The sequence below is a fragment of the Mus caroli genome, chromosome 1 (genome assembly GCF_900094665.2).
Source record: "Mus caroli chromosome 1, CAROLI_EIJ_v1.1, whole genome shotgun sequence".
NCBI lineage: Eukaryota > Metazoa > Chordata > Mammalia > Rodentia > Muridae > Mus > Mus caroli.
The window spans coordinates 22,034,992-22,041,716 of NC_034570.1; the positions used below are offsets into that span (position 1 = coordinate 22,034,992).

At 34.1% G+C, this 6,725-nt stretch overlaps 1 long non-coding RNA gene across 1 annotated transcript in view; it reads left to right on the forward strand.

Moving 5' to 3' along the window:
- LOC110304996 overlaps window positions 1-4,512 on the forward strand; it is a 75,683-nt gene extending 71,171 nt beyond the window's left edge. Inside the window, exon 4 of the long non-coding RNA XR_002379124.1 lies at window positions 4,378-4,512. This is a non-coding gene — a long non-coding RNA (uncharacterized LOC110304996). The remainder of the gene's footprint in view (window positions 1-4,377) is intronic.
- Window positions 4,513-6,725: the final 2,213 nt, after the last annotated feature.

The following is a 6,725-nucleotide window of genomic DNA, read 5'->3' on the forward strand; positions in this document are numbered from 1 at the left end:
ATTGCCTATTTGGCCATCACTGGAAAGAGAGGCCCATTGGACATGCAAACTTTATATGCACCAGTACAGGGGAAGGCCAGGGCCAAAAAATGGGAATGGGTGGGTAGGGAAGTGGGGGGCAGGGTATGGGGGACTTTTGGGATAGCATTGGAAATGTAATTGAGGAAAATACGTAATAAAAAAATTTTTTAAAAAAGTAATTTTATCCTACTGCAAAAGACTATACTCAACAAAACTGCAAAACCTGGATGGAATGCATGATTTTCAAGATAGATATCACGTATCCTGGGCATATATCCAGAAGATGTCCCAACCAGTAAGAAGGACACATGCTCCACTATGTTCATAGCAGCCTTATTTATAATACCCATAAGCTGGAAAGAACCCAGATGCCCCTCAACAGAGGAATGGATACAAAAATGGATATCACATACCAAAGTTAAATCAGGATCAGTTAAACCATCTAAATAGCCCAATGACCCCCAAGGATATTGAAGCAGTCTCTCAACCAAGAAAAGCCCAGGGCTAGATGGTTTTAGTGCAGAATTCTCTCAAACTTTAAAGGAGATCTAATACCAATACTCCTCAAACTAATCAATAAAATAGAGACAGAATGAACATTATTTAATTCTTTCTATGAAGCCACAGTTACACTAATACCTAAACCACAAAAAGATCCAACAAAGAAAGAGAACTATAAACCAATTTCCTTCATGAATATTGATGTAAAAATACTTAATAAAATTCTCACAAACTGAATGCAAGAACACATCAAAATGATCATCCACCATGATCAAGTAGGCTTCATCTCAGGGATGCAGTGATTGTTCAATATACAGTAATCCATCAATGTAATCCACTATATAAACAAACTCAAAGAAAAAAAAAACTAGACGGTCATCTCATTGAATGCAGAAAAAGCCTTTGACAAAATACAACACCTATTTATGTTAAAAGTATTGGTCTGATCAGGAATTCAAGGCCCATACCTAAGTACAATAAAGCAATATACAGCAAACCAATAACCAACATTAAACTAAATGGAGAAATCTCAAAACAGTCCTATAAAAATCAGGGACAAGGCTGCCCACTCTCTCTCTACATATTCAATATAGTACTCCCAATTTCTAACCAAAGCAATTAGACAACAAAAAGTGATCAAAGGGATACAAATTGGAAGGGAGGGAGTCAAGATATCACTATTTGCATATGATATTTAACATTATCTTAATAGCAGAATATAATTTTTTCTGGTCAAATTATTAGAAAAAATGAAACTCTAATACAATTTATTATAGCCCCAATATTTGTTAGAAATACTGAGAAATCAAGGAAATATTCAAATAACAATCTTGTTTCTATATGAAATATCTTTCCTAGATAACAATATTATTTAATTTAATAACTACTTTTAGGCTTTTGGTTAAATTACTCAGTCTCTAATCAGCATGTTTATTCACCAAGAGTCTGTAGCAATTCATTTTCACCTATGATATACAGTTTACCGTGTCTTCTGTATTTTATCTTTCTGGATTATATATCAACCATCAAGCCTCTTTACTTCTAATGCAATGGTTTTTATTTTCCGTTCACTGTTCTATTTAGAAAGAGGCCTCTCTAGTAAGATTTTCTTGAGAACAGATGTACTTTGAGTTATTTCAATTAAGTGCAAATTACTTCCTTCATTAAAGCTTAATCAACCATGTGAGCAAAATAAATTAAGTATGAAGTAAGGAGGAGTCTACCTTTGAGGAAAATTAAAATAGCATACTTAGTCTGCCCATAGGTATACAGTTTAAAATAGTGAAATGTTCATTTAAGTTATAAATACCAATTCATCAGATATCAAAATGAGTTAGCATTTAAAAACCTTTGGCAGGTGAATCCCTGTATATAAAGAACTTAAAAGAATTGAATATACCTTCTTGATTTATATATAATACTCCTAGTTTATATCCATCTACCTTGTTGCCTTTCTAATATTTAAAATTATTTAAAATGAAAAGAAAATGTGAAAGGGTGACATAGACATTAAATGAGTTAAAGGTATATAAAAAACTCACCAAAATACCAGTGAAAGATACTAAGAATGGTAAACAATAAATAAAAACAAAGGCTAATGGACAAATGTTGCATTGTTAATATATATATATATATATATATATATATATATATATATATATATATAGACTCTTCATTTAACTCTCATTTATAGACTATATCACACATGCTGCTATGATCATTTGTTATATATTTTATGTACTTAATTTATAATTAAGTATTTGCATCAGAGACTATATGGACCATAATGCCTTAAAATTAAGAGAAATCTGAGAAAATTATTGTAATCAGATAGCATTTCTGCTGTCTCAAGCAGAACAAATAAATATCTTGGCATTATAGCCGAGGCTTTGTCTATTAAATAAAGCTGGTGCTTTCAGCTCATTTTCCATTTTGTTTTTGGCTTATATAAAATACCATTTCACAAATATTTTCTTTTTGACCTGAGAAGACAGTCACAATAAGGGATTGTTTACGTTGAGAAGGCCTATGTGCATGTCTGTGGGGGACTCTCTTAATTAACTTAATTAATATGGGTATGAGATGATCCAGCCCAGTGTGAGTTGTACTGTTCCCTAGACTTGAGGTCCTGAACTGTATGTGTATGGAAATCAAGCTGTGCACAACCAAGTTGGCAGCATGCAAACATTTATTTATCTCTGCCTTTGACTGTTGATAGGATGCAACTAGGGGATTTATGTTCATACCAGTGTGGATTCTCAATGATTTTATAATTATAACGAGGGATCAAAACCTAAACTAAACTGTTTACCCCACCCTCCTTTCCTAAATGCTATGTCATCCATGATATGTTTGGGAGTATCTGTGAGAGCATTTCCTGAGAGCATTAACTGAGTAACAAGCTCTTTCTTGAATGTGAGCACCACTACACCATTGATAGATATAGTAGAATGACTAAAAAGTAAATAAAAATAGAAAGTCAATGGAATGCTAGCTTTCTTCCCTCTATGCCTCCTTGCCCACTGAGAAGTGACCAAGTCACTGTTGCATGGCATCATTGCTATACAGGTGCCTATGATCATGAACTGCATTGTGGCATCTGGAACAGGGATTTATCTTATCTCTGGGATGCAACCAACAACAATAGCAATAGGCTGTATGTATTGGGATTCTTTTGGACTAGTTTCTACCCATAAATCAGGTTGAATAAGTGATAAAGAAAAGAAAATTTATCTTACTCATTTTGGGACAAAGTTTTCCTATCATTTTCTAACCAAGGAGCTGAGTGCTTGTATTTTGCTATATTCTAGTATTTACTTCCTGAGATGTGGTTCTTGTGTTATCTAGTAATTAAAAACTGTAAGGAGGAAGAGACATAGGAGTGGATGCATGTTCCCTCCTTAGCCTTCCCTAAACTCTGAACATAAACAGAAATGAAGAGGTTAGGAGAGTTCAACACCATATTGATCTCTAGAATAAATTTGTAAGATATGAAGAAAAATGACCTTCTTAGTTTCTGATTCTTTTTTTTTTTTTGGTTCTGTTTTTTAGTGGCTATTGCCACAGTCCTTCATCGATCCACAGCACTGAGTTTGGCTAGTTTGTCAAAAGTAAATTTTTCAAGTCATTTATGTCCTTGTAAATGGTAGCACTGGGAGAAAAAGTACTTCGCTAGATAAAATACTGGAAAATATGATATGAGAACACTAGTATAGCACACGGCGTTTTGTTGAAGAAAGGAATAGAATGTAGAAGTTAATGTTATAGTTTTCAAAAAAAGATATCACTTATGCAAATGTATGTTTAAGTACATACTTTTTACATTCAAGTTTGGAATAAAATAAATAACAAAATTTATGATTTTACTAGCACTCAGCATTTGCTATGGATGAATTTGAATCTAAGAAGTAATACTGAGTGGAGTGTGGGTGCATCTTCATTGGTTCCTGCATTTTGGAGCTCTGCTACAAAGGAGGTATGGAAAAAAACCCAATGAACTTTGTGACAGACTTCCAAAAAGACAGGAGCATTCTAAACCTCAAGCCTTCAGAATGTGATGGTACAGGGCACATCAAATCCCACCACTCTAATCCCAGGATGAAGGGACGTTGATAGTCCAAGTCATTCTGGATCAAATAATTATATCCTTTTTCAAAGAGTTTGAAAAACATCATGAAGCTTTTGGAGTTACATTTCCCCTTTCATAGAGAATATCAATATTGGAATTGTTTGTTAAAGAGATTAAAAAATAAGATGCTGCTGTAAAATACAAATTAACTATATAGAAATACAGAGAATGACTACAAGAAGTGTTTGTGTTATTTATTCTTTTTATTTATTTATTTATTTTTTTAGATCTTCACTTCAAGGAGGCTGGCATTGACAGAATTTAGAAGGAAGTCTGAGGGAGTAGAAGGTGGCATTGACTGTCACCTCTTTTAAAGCTCCACCACTTTCTAATCCACCAACATTTGCTAAATTACTTGCTGAGTTGGCCAACTAAGATCATTGCTCTAAGACACAAAGTAGCATGCCTGAAACAAAAAATATAGAAAAATGATTGACAGGGGTGTGAGAAATAAACCTTGGTTTGACCAGTGTACATATGATGACAAAATATCAGTGCTCATTCATTGAAAAACATTTAGGAGGATCCATACGGTCTTTTTATTGAGTGTACTGCTTCTTTAAACTTGGTATCACATGAGTTTGTATTACCTACTGATTTCTTTTCCTTGATATAAATACCCAGTTGTGAATTTCAGGAAGAAATGGAAATGCTAGCTTTAATTTTTTGACAGGCTTCCCTTCTGTATCCTCTAATGACTAAGGAAGTTTTCATTCTTATCAGTGGTGAGCAAAGGTTCAATTAACTTCCCCTTCCATTTTTCTTTTATTTTTTTATTTTTATTTATCTTTTATTTTTATTTTTTAATTTTTTTGTCTTTTCAAGACAGGGTTTCTCTGTGTAGTCCTGGCGGTCCTGGAACTCACTTTGTAGACCAGGCTGGCCTAGAACTCAGAAATCTGCCTGCCTCTGCCTCTGCCTCACAAGTGCTGGGATTAAAGGTATGTGCCACCACTGCCTGGCTTAACTTCACTTTTCTTACATTATCTTTTTGTGTTCTTTGTAATGACCATCCTAGTTTAAATCAGACAAATAGCACTGGTATAATGAGTCTTTTTTTCCTGTTGTTAAATGCATCTATTAGCTGTTGCATGTCTTCATCTATGCATTATCTATTCAGATCCTTCGCCCATTTTAAATATGATCATTTGTTTTCTTACTGAGTGCTTTGAGTCTTAATTTTATGTGAAATCTATAATTCACTGTTCATCAGGTGTACATTTTTAAAATATTTTCTCACATTTCTTAGTTGTCCCTTTATGTCATTTTTACAAAAGTAAGTTGTATTGGCAAGGTTAGGGGTTTGGGATATATTTGCATAAAAATATAGATACAGCTTGCTTAGTCCCTTTATTTTTACTGGTATGTGTGTTATTTCAAGGCTGACCACTGGGTATTGAATACCAATCAGAGCTCATCTCTTGCTAAGACTAGTTTCCCTGCTTTCAGTATTCCTTGGTTTCCTGTAGTTCTTTTTTCTAGTGGTGGATCTCTGTGAGATTTCTCCTTTTCAATTGTTTATTTGTTGGTGGTGTAATTGTTTAGGCAGGCATATTGTTGTCTTATCATGAGAATCGCTTTCCTGTCCTTTCCAGGATGCACATCCTATATATACTTCCTGGTCCTCTGCTCTTATAATCTTTCCCTATGGCTTCCATGATGTTCCCTAAGCTTTGTGTGAAGGATTTGTATTGTGTATGTATTTGTTTGGGCTTGGTGTTCCACAACCAGTTGTTCGATTCAATTTGATCAGTTGTGGTTTTCTGTAATGATCCCTGTCTGCTGCAAGGAGAGATTTCTTTGATGAAAGGTCCACACTACACAGCTGAAGATCTGGACCTAGGTTTCACAAATAAGGGAGAAATTGTGGCATATTTCTGTTTGGGTTAGGTTTTCCTTCACTATTATATTTTCTAGTTCCATCTATTTAAATACTCATTTCCAGTTGAGGAGAATTCTATTTTATCTTTCTGACACATATTTATTACCCAATTATCAGTTGTATGGCCTTTAGATTGTTTCCCTTTCCTGGGTATTCTGATTAGAGTGGCAGTGGACATGGTCACTGTGGAATACAATATTTGAATATTTGGGGCATATGCCATGGAGCGGTATTCCTATGTCAAATGCAGGATGTATAATTAGTTTTTCTTTGAGAGTTCTCTACACTGAGTTCCAGAGTGCCTTTACCAGTTTTTATTCCCATCAACAAAGAGTAATGGTTGTTCCATCACCACATCCTCTCCAGCATTTTTCTTCATTTGTTTTGTTGATCTTAGCCACTATTACTGGATTAAAAAGAAATCTCAATCCTTTGGATTGTCATTTCTTTAATTTCTACCAATGATGAACATGTCTTGAGTTATTTCCTAGCCATTTTTATTTCTTTTGTTGAGAACACTCCACTCAGATCTATGGCTATTTATTTTTGAACATTTCCTTTCTTTCTCTCTTTTTCTTTTTCTCCCTTTCTCTCTCTTTCTCTCTTTCTTTCTTTCATTCCTTCTCTATCTTTTTTCCTTCTCTTTCTTTCTTTCTTTCTTTCTTTCTTTCTTTCTTTCTTTCTTTCTTTCTT